Genomic DNA, 13201 nt, shown 5'->3' on the forward strand with positions numbered 1-13201 from the left:
ACATTCAGATGCTTGGCAACTGATTCATATTTATGACGGTCACAGTGTCCCAGGGTCATGTGAAGTGACCAAAACCTGCTGCAGCCACCCAGCAGAGGGGGAAAATAAAAACTAAACACCCTACCCCACCACCGCTGCCAATCCTCAACAGAAATGATCACAACAATGAAAACCTCAGACAGGAGGAAGAGCGCCGCCGGGCGGGTAGGCAGGTGTCTTGCCCGGCTGTGGCTTGGGGGAGGCACTTTTTTCAGTGCCATTGTAACTTTGAACAGTCATTAAGTGAACTGTTGTAATTTGAGGACTAACTGTACTTCAGCATTTTTTTTCCTTTTTTTGGGGGGGTCATCAAATTTTTGACACCTTGCTAGGTGACTGGTGGTACTGGGATGTTGCCATATCCTAAAAGTGGTACAATGGGTGAAAAGGTTGAAAAGCCCTGACTTAAGATACAGAGCTTAAGTCTCACTATGCTGCATCTCCCATTCGATTAACGGAGATCAAGGGAGAGGATCTCCCACTACATTCACCTGTTGGTCTCCCAAGCACACTTCTCCCTAACAGGTGAATCACACACACAGTGGTACCAAAACAAACAAACAAAAAAAAACCCCAACACACAAAAAAATGCTTGAGAAGAAAAGCCAGGAACGGGTTAAGCATTCGCCAAAGACTGTGGGCGTTAGTCTGCAATAGTGAGCACGCCATCAAAGGAAAAGTTCGTCTGTACCAATTGGAAGTTCTGTGTTGCTGCCAACGATAACATTACGCACACAAACAGAAGAGCGCGTGTAGGTAAGCAGGTAAAGTTTACCGCTGGGAAACAATTCCTTTTTCGGGTATCCCAGTTCAGACATCTGCCTTAAATGCGCAGCTCCTCCAGCCAGAGACGGGAGGCACAGCTGTTGCACACCTGGGCTGCTCCTGGCGCCCACTGTCGCCTCACGAGCCGGCTGATCGCCTGGGCTGGGAAAAGGCTCTCCTGCGGTCTCCCGCGCTTTCCCTCGATCAACCGAGAGCTGAAAACTTTCGGAACCGCTTTCGTCGTCGTCCTTCCTCCTCCTCCTCCTCCTCGCCGCCGCTCCGTTGAGTGACGCCTCCCATCGCCCGCCGCCACCGAGGAGGGACCGGCTGGCCCCGCCCCTCGGAAAGAGAGACTCCCACCAATGCCACCTCTGCCTCTCCCACCCAGGCGACCGCCACATCTGGCCGGCGTGAGATGAAGTGAAAGGAGCAAGGGCGCCGGCGGAGGCAAAGGACTTTCCAAGAAGTCCGGAACAAACGGTTCCCGGTTCGGCCGCTCTGCCAAACCCGACGGGGCCGTTCCGGGGGCCCGTCTCGCGCCACGCGCGCCCTTTTTCTTGCTTTCCCTCCCCTCCTTCCCTTCCCTTCCCTTCCCTTCCCGAGCAATGCTGAGGATGAGGAGGGGGAAGGGAGGAACCGCCGCGGGTCTGGCTTCCTCCGAGCCGTCGCGGGCGTGAAAGCCGAGGGGGGGGGGGCGGGCGCGGAGGAGCCTTCGAAGAGCCCCGAGCGGCGGCTGCAGCGGCGGTCTCCCGCCAGGTAAATGCCAGATGAGGCAGGGAGGGTCGGGGGTGGGGAGGGGGTGGGGTGGGGGCGAAGGACGCCTCTCCCTTCGGTCCTCTTGGCCGCCGTGTCGGTGGCTGAGGAAATGCCCGCGCCTGGGGAGAAGCAGGGCAGGCGCCGCCGGCGTCTCAGGGATTCCCTCCGGCGTGGAGGAATCGACTCTTTGTTCTCCTTCCTCCGCGCTCAGATCCGGGTCCGGGGAAAGAGCCGAAAGGCTCGCGGAAGAGGGAGGAGGGGGGGGTAGGCAGGCTGAAGGATCGAAGGCTGCATTTCTTTTCCCCCGAAATAGGACGCTCCCGCCTTTTGCCGTGGAGCCGCTGGGTCTCCTTCGGGTCCGCCCGTCTTCCGCAGCTGCTACACCCTCTTTTGTTTGACTGGCAACAAGCGCGAATTCTTCCGTTCGGAGTCCGTTCCTAGCCAAGCCCGCTTTAAAGGCATTGGAAATGGGAAGAGGCGCTTGTTGGGATGACTCCCTGGGTAGTTTTTCAACGTTTCTCTTTCCCTCTCTGGGCGTTTAAAAAGGTTTGGTTTTGTTGTTTTTTGTTTTGTTTTTTTGCTCTTTATATTTAGCTTTTACCGGCACGCTGGGTCATTTGTGCGCATATGCATACAACCAACAGTTGTTTGGTTCTGGCTTTCTTACAGCCAAAGAACGACCAGAGTAAGCAACGCTATTACTTTTCCCTTGGTTGACAGACGTGGTGTGACGAGGCGTTTCAATTCATCCTAAATGGCACTAGGATTGTGGTCTCAACGGAGTTTTGAACTAGCCTGGTTGCAAAACAGATTGTCGTATTCAGATGACCTGCTAAAGACTTTAAATGGACCGTAAATGTGAACATATTTCTGCTCAGTTGTTCTGTAAAAGTAAAGGTGAGCATAAAAAAAGTTTGTTAAGTGTAGTATTGAGGGGAGGTGACAGAATTTTCTTGTTTGTGTGATTTAACCCTTAAGTTATAGAACAGCTTTCCTAAAATATAGTACCTCCTACATACGTTAATCTAAACTTCTGTCATTATCCACCAATACAGGTAGTCCTTGACTTATGACCATTCATTTAGCAACCGTTCAGAGTTACGATGGTACTGACAAAAGTGACTTGTGATCGCTCCTCACATTTAACAATCATCTCAGCATCCCTGCAATCACATGATCAGGTACTTGGCGTCCAGTATTTATAATAGTTACAGTGTCCTCGGGGCCATGTGATTGTCATCTGCAACCTTCCCAGTGAGATAAGGAAAGGCAATGGGAAAATCTGGATTCACTTAACAACCATGTGATTTGCTTAACAGCTGTGGCAACAAGGTCACGGTATTGGTCATGGTTGTGTGATGACTCATTTAAAAATTAAATCACTTAGGGACAGAGGCTCCAGTTCCCAATTGTGGTTGTAAGTCAAGGACTACCTCTATGGCTAAGCTGGCCAAAAATGATGGAAGGTTGTATCCAGCGTTTCCAAAGAGGTGGATACTCAGTTGGGGAAGATTGCAAATTGAAGTCCCTGGAAAACTAAACATAAAAACTTGGATGGTAAAATTCTGAATAAATTGAAGTTTTCAGACATTCTGCACCTAATTAGAGAAATGTCAGGATCTTACCCTTTCTATTTAGTTCAGGTCTTTCTGTAATACTAGTTTTTTTTTAAAAAAAAATCTCAATTCAACTATAGTAATGAAGACATGTGTTTTAGTCATAATAGCTTGAGTGTTGCACACAGGTTTTTTTTTTCTGTTAAATCGTGTCCAGTTCTTTAAGATGGCCTGAATAAGTCCTTGCAATTTTCTTGGCAAGGTTTTCAGAAGTAGTTTGCCATTGTCTCCTTAGGGCTATTGAAATCCCATTTACTTTACTATTTATGGCCACGGCCAATGTGAAGGATTCCATTCTGTGTAAAAAAAAAGGGGGGGGGAAACTTTAAGGAGCTTGGAATTTTCTTGTAGCTTCTCCTTAAAATTTTATTACTTGATATGTTATTTTGTTTGTTGAAACTGGAACATGCTCTCATATTCCAGCTTTGGCAGACAACATGTAAATGTATTGAATAATAGAAGTGTTTCCATTTTGATAATTGAAGAAGTTCTACTTAAAAAGAGAGAGATAAAAGCTACATTGTAATTAAATAGAAGCATGAATAGTTGAATAATTTAGCAATACTTCATTTTATTCCTAAATAAAAGCATTTTAATGTCTACATTGCCACTAACTTTTCTTTTCAAGCAAAATACTGTAAGTGTATAATTAAGAGGTAATTTGGATAATTTAATGCATGAGTAACAATTAGTTTTTTGTTCTGAATAAAAAGCAGTGTTCATATAGAAGAAAACGAAATGTAGATATGCAGTAATTTGGAGAAGAAATCATTACATTTTTGTATCTGACACTGAAATATATATTACTTGTTGCTCATTATTGGATTATCTGTGAGATCCTGATGGAAAAATATGATAAGATTACCATTAATTTACTTAGGCTTTCAGTTATGGAAAATGTGTCACGTAAACAGTTCACCATTTCCATAAACAGGTTTTTGATTTCTGGAGTGTATCTGAAATAAGAGTGCAGTTTTGAATCTTAAAAAGTCAGTTTAAGTTACACTGATAAGAACATCCTTATGTATTTACTGGTCCACATCAACAGCAAGCCTTTTCTTTGTATGTGCAATTCTATTTTTCCCCCTTTGTTTTGATGTCCACCAGCTCTACCGGACCATGCAGAAGACAATGGTTTATCTATAGATTTTAAAACTGGGATGTCTATATAGTTCTACTCACTGCTTCACTGATGTATTCTCTTTTGACATCTTGTCACTTTTTCTCTTGTATGAACTAAGAGGAGAGAGCTGACATTAGGAATCGGATACTTCATGAGTTACTTTTTCTGATGTGGATATGAATCTCTTGTTGGAAAAACGTTGGACTCTGTAAGTATGAAAAGTGCCATGCATTGCTATACATACTAATCCATGATTCTTGTTACATGTGCACTGGAAGAGAAAACAAAAGGATATTCTTATGAAAGAACTTTTTCCATAATAGATACTGGTTGACATATAGAAGAATACAAGGATTACCTAATAATAGATCAGTTAGTAGTATATGTATTGCATGTTTCACATAGGATTTTTTTCTATTTCAATGTGGAACCATCAGGAATTAAAATAAGACTGTGCATGCAATATAAACATCAGTAAATTAGTAGTATTTTTCTGCACATGGCTGAACGTCATGTCTACTTTGGCAAAAGTGATTCATCCTCCTTTCTTAAATTCTTGATAGAAGTAAATACATATATAACCACATAATTCATTGTTAGGAGTTTTACGAAGACAACCTTAAAAATAACCAGGATTCATGGCTGTTAAGCCGATGAAGGTTATGATGACAATAATTGTTGTTGTTAGTTGCAAAGTCGTGTCTGACCCATCGCGACCCCATGGACAACGTTCCTCCAGGCCTTCCTGTCCTCTACCATCTTCTGGAGTCCATTTAAGCTCACGCCTACTGCTTCAGTGACTCCATCCAGCCACCTCATTCTCTGTCATCCCCTTCTTCTCTTGCCCTCAAGCTTCCCCAGCATTAGGCTCTTCTCCAGTGAGTCCTTCCTTCTCATTACATTCTTATTATTATCATCATTGCAATTGTAATTTATTAAAATTTTGATGCCGACTCCCAGCATCTCCATTTGAATTTGGTGTAGCATCTTGACTTTTGATGATGCTATAGCTTTGCATCCTGAAATGTGGAAGCACAGCTTTTTTTTTAAAGACTCGTGTCACCTAGCAATGTTACTTTACAGCCTTTAACCTGTCTAATGAAGACAGATATATGTGTCCCAGAATAATGTTGCAAGATCCAATCTGAGTCGGTCACTCAGAGGTTTAGTCTTCAAAGCTTTTGGACTTGTACTGGAGCCCATTCTCAGGGAACTTGCCTTTTTCTAGAATGTCAGCCTGGAAAAAGAAGTTCCCTGAGAATGAGTCTAAAAACTTGGAAGACTAAATCTTTGGTCCCAGTGACCAACTCAGATATGATCGTTTAACCTGTCTTTAGATTGTGGTATGGTCTAAGACAGGGGTGTCACATGATGTGACGCGACATATCGTGACTTTTTCCCCCCTTGCCGGAGCTGGGGTGGGCATGGCTTCTGTGTGACGCATCTGGCCTGCAGGCTGGCAGTTTGACACCCCTGGTCTAAGATAATTGTGTAACTGCTCTGTTATTTCAATTAAAGTAACTGGTGTTCTTGGCGTTTTCCTCCAGAATTTTTCATCAGGAAATAGTCTAATACATAAGAATAATAGGTAGCAATTTTAAGTACGTTATAAAAACACTGGTTTTAATTTAAAATACTTTTACGTGACAGGCTACAGGGGAAAAAGAACCAGATCCAAAAAATTTTCTGGAGCAAAATGAATTTAATAAACAGTATGGTAGAGTTGTTCAGGTGTTTGACTGCACCTGTAGAAAACTAGATTCTTGTCTAGCTTATAAAATGGAAAATTTACTGGATGATTCTGGACTCTGTCTTGGACCAATGTAACTCACAGTGCTCTCATCTCATGGAGACATTTATAGAACTAATTCCTTATATATAAACAATGGGCACAGTTACATTTCGTAGGTTAGGATGCACTACTGTAAGTTGTGGTGTAGCAAGGCACAGAGCAGAAGGAAGTTTTATTGTATTAATCAGCACATTTTGGAAATGTTTCTTTTTCAAAGTATCATAGTTAAAGGATACAAAAAGAAACATGAAAAATATACTTAGGAAGAAAAAATGTTCAACTTCTATTAATTCAAAAGTATCTCCTATCATAGAGTGGAAAATGAGTCATGCTATTTACAGAACAGTTTTTGTACTTCTTTTTGTATTATTTAACTACAGGGTCTTTAAAAGGGACCCACTAGTGGTCCAAATAAGTTATATAATATAATAAAACTTAGGTAGTTGTTTTTGTATGTGATTCATCACTATTTTAATATTGCCATGATATATAGCACACATAGTATTATTAATTAAGGTTTATATTATTTCTTGGATAAAAGGAAAGATGTACTTCAGCTTTTACATAAAGGGTGAATCATATAATTGTGATGGAAAGACACCTTAATTGTAAAACCAGTCCCAAGTACCTCTTCACAATCTTATGTCAGAAGTCTTTTTCTCCATAAAAAACTGGAAATAATTGGCAAAACTACATCATTATAATTTTCTGAAAAATGGTCAGGCTCTCATAAGAAACCGTTGAAAAGCAAATGTTGAGGAAAATGCATTATTCAAAAGATAGCTGAGTGAATATTCTGTTAATGCTCAAAACGTTTTGAAAGGCCATATTAAATTAATTATTTTATTTCATAGTTAAAATGTATGGAGAAGAGATGGGAACTGGAACACATTCCTTTAACAATGTTCTGTTTTTTAACCATAATTAACTTTTAACAAAGGGACGCGGTGGCTCAGTGGGTTAGGACGCTGAGCTTGTCGATCAGAAGGTCGGCAGTTTGGCGGGTTGAATCCCGAGTGCCGCGTAACAGAGTGAGCGCCTGTTACTTGTCCCAGCTTCTGCCAACCTAGCAGTTTGAAAGCACGTAAAAATGCAAGTAGAAAAATAGGGACCACTACGGTGGGAAGGTAACAGCGTTCTGTGCGCCTTTGGCGTCTAGTCATGCCGGCCACATGACCACGGAGACGTCCTCGGACAAGTGCTGGCTCTTCGGCTTTGAAACGGAGATGAGCACCGGCCCCTAGAGTCGGAAACGACTACCACGCATGTGCGGGGGAACCTTTACCTTTACCTTTACCTAACTTTTAACAATATCGTATGATGAGAAGTATGATAATTTTTCAATATGTTTCCTACAGTCAAAACTTTTACATTAAACTTTGTGGCAACTTTGAAGAATGAATTAAGAAATTATCTAAGTAGGGAAATAAAAACGGAAAGATAATCAATCTTTCCATTAATTAATCAATTCATAGAAAAGATGGTGGTCCTACCTTGCTTGGTGAAGAAATCCATATTAAATAATATAACTCCCCTTGAATCCCATTACTAATTATAAGATTGGATTGCTGCATAAGAGCTGCAATCTTTATATGGGAGCGATTCATGGGAGCAACTGTCACAGTAATCAATGGAATAGTTAGAGACAAGTATATTAATAGAGAATCCTATCATAAGCAGCATCAGAATAATGTAGCAATGTGAACGTCATGTGTAATAGCCAGGTTTTTTGATGACTTCTGCTCCTTAGCCTTTATCAACGGCTTGTCTAAGTAAGTATTATGGGCAACTTTATCTTTTCACCATATGAAATCAACGGATAAGCCAAGAATTTTAGGTTCTAATATAAACCCCAAAATTTGGGTTTGGCTTATCTGCAGATGGCCTGAATTGTGCATAGATCTGTTATACTTTTTAAAAGTATATGCTTGCCAGTAAGCCAACCCTCAAAGTTTTAACCAAAATGCCATTAAAATGTGCCTCTTGCAGATGAACCAATTGTGCAAATTTAAATTGGAATCTGTTCTGGAAAACAACATGTATGGATATAAAATAGGAAAACAAAAGAAGTCCTTCAGAATATATTGAAAAAACATAAGACAATTTTGAGGGTCGGGCTTATTAGGTGGTATATTTTTCATGGTGTGTTGCTTAAAAATGTTAGCTTATCTGTGGATGGACTTATCTATGACTACATACAGTAGTTTTTGATGTCATATGGCTGTAATGACTCAGAGTAGGATTAATTGATTAATTATGTACCATCAAGTTGTTATTAAGGGACACGGTGGCTCAGTGGGTTAGGATGCTGAGCTTGTCGATCAGCTGGTCGGCAGTTTGGTGGGTCGAATCCCGAGTGCCGCATAACAGAGTGAGTGCCTGTTACTCGTCCCAGCTTCTGCCAACCTAGCAGTTCGAAAGCACGTAAAAATGCAAGTAGAAAAATAGGGACCACTACAGTGGGAAGGTAACAGCATTCCGTGCGCCTTCGGCATCTACTCATGCCGACCACATGACCACAGAGATGTCCTCGGACAAGCACTGGCTCTTCGGCTTTGAAACGGAGATGAGCACCGGCCCCTAGAATCAGAAACGACTAGCACGCATGTGTGGGGGAAACTTTACCTTTACTTTTTAAGTTGACATTGGCTCTTTAAGACAAATAGAAGGGTTTTCATCAGGATGATCTAGCGCTGACCTAGCCCTTCAAGACTTCCAACAATTGCATGCACCACTGTTGTAATTAAGTCTATCTACCTTGCATTACCAGGTAGTCTTTGATTTACAACTACAATTGGACCAGAATCTTGGTCACTGAATAAAGCTTTAGTTAAGTGAGAAATCATGTGACTGCTCAGTGACCACAATCCTGGCACTCCTAGTTGTGGTTGTTAAACAGACAGACCCAAGTAAGGTGCGTGGGGTGCATTTAGAGAGATGAGGGAGACTCTGGAGGATGGAGATCACACCAAGTGTTTCTTCACTCACTGATACCCCAAGCAGGATATTGAGCTCTCTTTTGCTTCATTTTTGGACCCAATATCTCTGGCAAGCATTTCTGAGACATGTGGCCAAAGAAGTTGCTTTAGACACATGTAAATTCACCACAGAAACTGTGTACAAAAAAGAAGTGGCAAAGAGTGTAAACGCAGCAAAAAGGAGGCGATCTGGTGCTGGTCTAGGACAACTTGGCATGGCCAACTCACTTTGGCCAAGTCGCCGCCAGACAAATCACTGCAGGATAAGAGTTACACTAAAATCAAAGAAATGGTGGAATAGAATCATTAAAGAAAAGATGCAGAAGGAGGGACATAATAAAATGTGAATGACAAAATTTAAAATAATTAATTTTATCTTTTGCTGAGTTGAGCCTTCCCATATTTATATTCTTTTATATTCCATGTTTCCACTGTAATTCTTTCTTTGCAGAACTGGATTATGTTTTCCTGTATGCCAGGAAAGTAGATATCTCAAAGCTTTCAATCTAGCCGTATCATAAACACCATTTTAAACCAGTTGAACCTTTTCAAACTTAATTTCAATGTAGGCATATCATAACCACTCTGAATGCTCCTCAGCTCTTCCTCAATAGCCTGCTATTAAGTCCCATCTGATTTGAAGGGCCCACCCTCCAGCATTATTTTGCCTATTACTTTATATTGTCTATCCATGGAATTTTTTTAAAAGAAAATACTGGCATGGTTTAATCTTGTATGAAATGATGCCTTTGCTGTTGTCATTAAAATGAACATCCACCTCCAGAATTGCTGCCCAATATAAGCACCTATTTGCTTTAACTGGGAAGATGAAACCTACAGGCAGTGTTTTATTTTTTATTATTTTCTTTTATTCATAGGGCCATCCGTCTCAAATTCATGAGACTAGAGAGCTAACAACAGTTAAAAATATAAGAAAGATACGTAACAATAAAAACACACACACACATATAATCAACAATCAAAGTAAAAAAGAAACACCGTGGGATAAAATATCCTTGATGTGTAGTCCCTGTATTCTTTACTCATGCCAGTGGTGTGTGTGTGTGTGTGTGTGTGTGTGTGTGTGTGTGTGTGTGTGTGTGTCTGTCTAGCTAGCTATCTAGCTATCATCTATCTGTAATATGTGTCTGTGCAGATATATCAGTAGGAAAAGAGGTCTGGGAATTTTGATCCAAATGAGATGGCAGATGCATGTATGGTATGTTCAGAGCATATATCTGCTGTTCATATTTTACACGGTATTGTTCTGCTTTACTTGAGGCAAACTTGGCTGCAGCATAAAATATAAAATTACCTTGATGCAAATCCTGTTTCTTGAGTTAAAAGTAACTTGATATTTTCTGTCCAGTCATTACTAATGATATATAGGTGTTTGAGAACCCTAATATTAGGGCTACCCATAATTCAAAAATGATTTGGAAGAAATGCTTTGGGCACCATATAAGCACAGCAACTCTCCACCATTAAAGCAGCTTATCCTTTTTGCAAGCTTACGAGAAAGCTAGTAAAGAGATGAATTGCTTTATTGAAGTGTCATGCAAAGTCTAAATTACTTCTTCCTAATCATTTTTAAAATGTGAATCCTGTAATCCTATTGAGTGTGTAATCCAATAAGATTTAGTGGCCATGTTCAACTGAATATATTTCATTTTATTAAGCTGAGATATTTTATAACCATTTGTCAAAGCATACAGATCAGTTTATGACTGCAGTTGGGACTGGATTTTTGGTTGTAAGTCATTGTGATCATAAGTCGAGGACTAGACCCAATTTTATGACATTTTTTGTTAAGCAAATCTATGGTCATTGAGGAAATACCATTGTTATGTAGTGATATAAGAATTAGAAATTGGGGCTTCCTAATTACAGAACAGGGACGTGGTGGCTCAGTGGGTTAGGATGCTGAACTTGTCGATTAAATGGTCGGCAGTTTGGCAGGTCAAATCCCGAGTGTCGCGTAACAGAGTGAGCGCCTGTTACTCGTCCCAGCTTCTGCCAACCTAGCAGTTTGAAAGCACGTAAAAACTGCAAGTAGAAAAATAGGGGGAAGGTAACAGTGGGAAGTGTAACAGCGTTCCGTGCGCCTTTGGCATCTAGTCATGCCGGCCACATGACCACAGAGACATCCTTGGACAAGCGCTGGCTCTTCGGCTTTGAAACGGAGATGAGCACCGGCCCCTAGAGTCGGAAACGACTAGCACGCATATGCGGGGGAACCTTTACCTTTACCTTAATTACAGAACAAACAAGAGTAACTTTAGTTCTTGTTTTAAAGCTTGTCTGAACCTTGATTAGTAAAGTGCTACACTGTATTTCTTATTTTCTGGTTTGTTACAGGAAAACAAACCATGGTTTAAAATAAATTCTAATGAATTGTTACAGAAGCCAAGTTTGCAGGTTTATTTCAGAAAATGTCACTTATTTTAAACAACAGCTCTTGGTTCATATGCCATTGCAAGCTGGAAATTGAAACTGAATCCTGGTTTAATCCACCATCTATTTCTTTAGGAAGGTGGAGTTGAGGAGAGGGGAGTATGAACTAGACAGGCCCTAGATTGCTTTTGTTTCTAAATGTAGTGCTAAGCCATGGTTTAGCACAGCAGCCCAAAACCTTTTCTATACCCTGCACCCCTAGAACGCTTCTGATATATTCTCGGACCCCTTACAAAAGTTTGAAATAACGTAAATGAATTACGCATGTACACTATAATTTTGAAAACCCAAGTTTTCCCACCTCCTGGAATATTGTCTCACACCCCCAGGAGGTGCAAACACCCCTGGTTGGGGAACCCCTGGTTTAGCATCACATCTGAACATCCCTTATTCACCCGAGACATGATGATTAAATTACAGGAAAAGACTTTGATTGGGTATATCATACTTTAATTAAATGAGAGACTCTTAGTTGTTCTCTGAAGACATGAATCCACGTTCTGCTTTCTCCTTTGTGTATGAGGGAAAATTAACATACAAAAGTAAAATACAGTGACACATGTTACTTCTGTATGAAATTTAATTCAAATTTATTCTGATAACAAATTCTGCTTGCAGTGATCATTTCAGTTCCTTTCGGTTTATAAATTCTCTTCCTGCTCTCTTTCTATGAACTAATAATGAGTCTTGCCATGAGGTACTGTTTGAAAGGAGAGACAAGGTGCTGAGTGAGGGCTGCTTCTATTTTAAAAAATAATCATTGTGTGCCAAAGGCTTAGTAATAAGCAGAAGAGAAAGATAAATACAAAGGTCGTATTCCAGTGCCTGGTTCAAATGTTTTCTCTCCCCCCCCCCACTGTCTTCTGAAAGAGGGTTGTAGCTCAAGTGTCTGTGGAAACAGTTTATGCTGTGAGACTACCTGGGTGTCCACCTTGCTAATAAGGAGCTCTCAGAGTGAGGTATTTGAGGTGATTATGCTTTAAAGGAGATAAGAGAGTGGGAAGCTCTCCAAGAGATGCCAGCTGCTTCCACAGTTTTCCAGGGTGCCTGCTTGGCTGAGCAATCAACCACCTGCTGCCTCGTTCCCCTGTATGACACATCAGCTTGCACTCTGCGGCAGTCAGGCAAGGAAGTTGCCACTGAGCAGTCTCAAAAGAGCCACCGCACAAAGCAGAAAGTTCATTCTTCCTTTTGGGAGGGCTAGTCCCAGATCTTTGTTCATTCCAGAATTGGTGTTCACATTATCATGCTACCTACCCTAAGCCGTAATTTCACAATTTCACATTTCTCCCTTGTGTGCTGTTTGGACCTGGCCCTTATAATCAACTCACTGTCATACTCACACACACACACACACACACACCCCACACACTACTAAATTAGTTTAATTCAGAAAATCATGGGTGAGTTAAATTTAGGTGAAGCTGCCAATCATTTTATACCTCAGCAGATTCTTGTTTATTTTTCAACAAGACTCTATTACAGTTATGGTTTATTTATTAGATTTTTCATTTTCACCTTTATTATGTGTTAAGTAACTCAGTGTGGCAAATTTACATAATACTTCCTTCTCCTATTTCCCCCCCCAATAATAACCTTGGGAGGTAAGTTGAGCTGAAAGACAGTGACTGGCCCAAAGTTACCCAGCTGGCTTTTGTGCCTAAGGTGGGACTTGAAC

The 13201-nt window shown here is 41.1% G+C and overlaps 1 protein-coding gene across 1 annotated transcript in view; it reads left to right on the forward strand.

Annotated features, from left to right (window-relative positions):
* Nucleotides 1-4416: 4416 nt before the first annotated feature.
* Nucleotides 4417-13201, forward strand: part of TMEM200A (transmembrane protein 200A) — a gene marked incomplete at its 3' end in the record, with an annotated part of 38124 nt that continues 29339 nt past the window's right edge. Inside the window, exon 1 of the mRNA XM_083353430.1 lies at nt 4417-4507. The remainder of the gene's footprint in view (nt 4508-13201) is intronic.

Source organism: Vipera ursinii (genome assembly GCF_947247035.1).
Source record: "Vipera ursinii genome assembly, chromosome: 1".
Lineage (NCBI taxonomy): Eukaryota > Metazoa > Chordata > Lepidosauria > Squamata > Viperidae > Vipera > Vipera ursinii.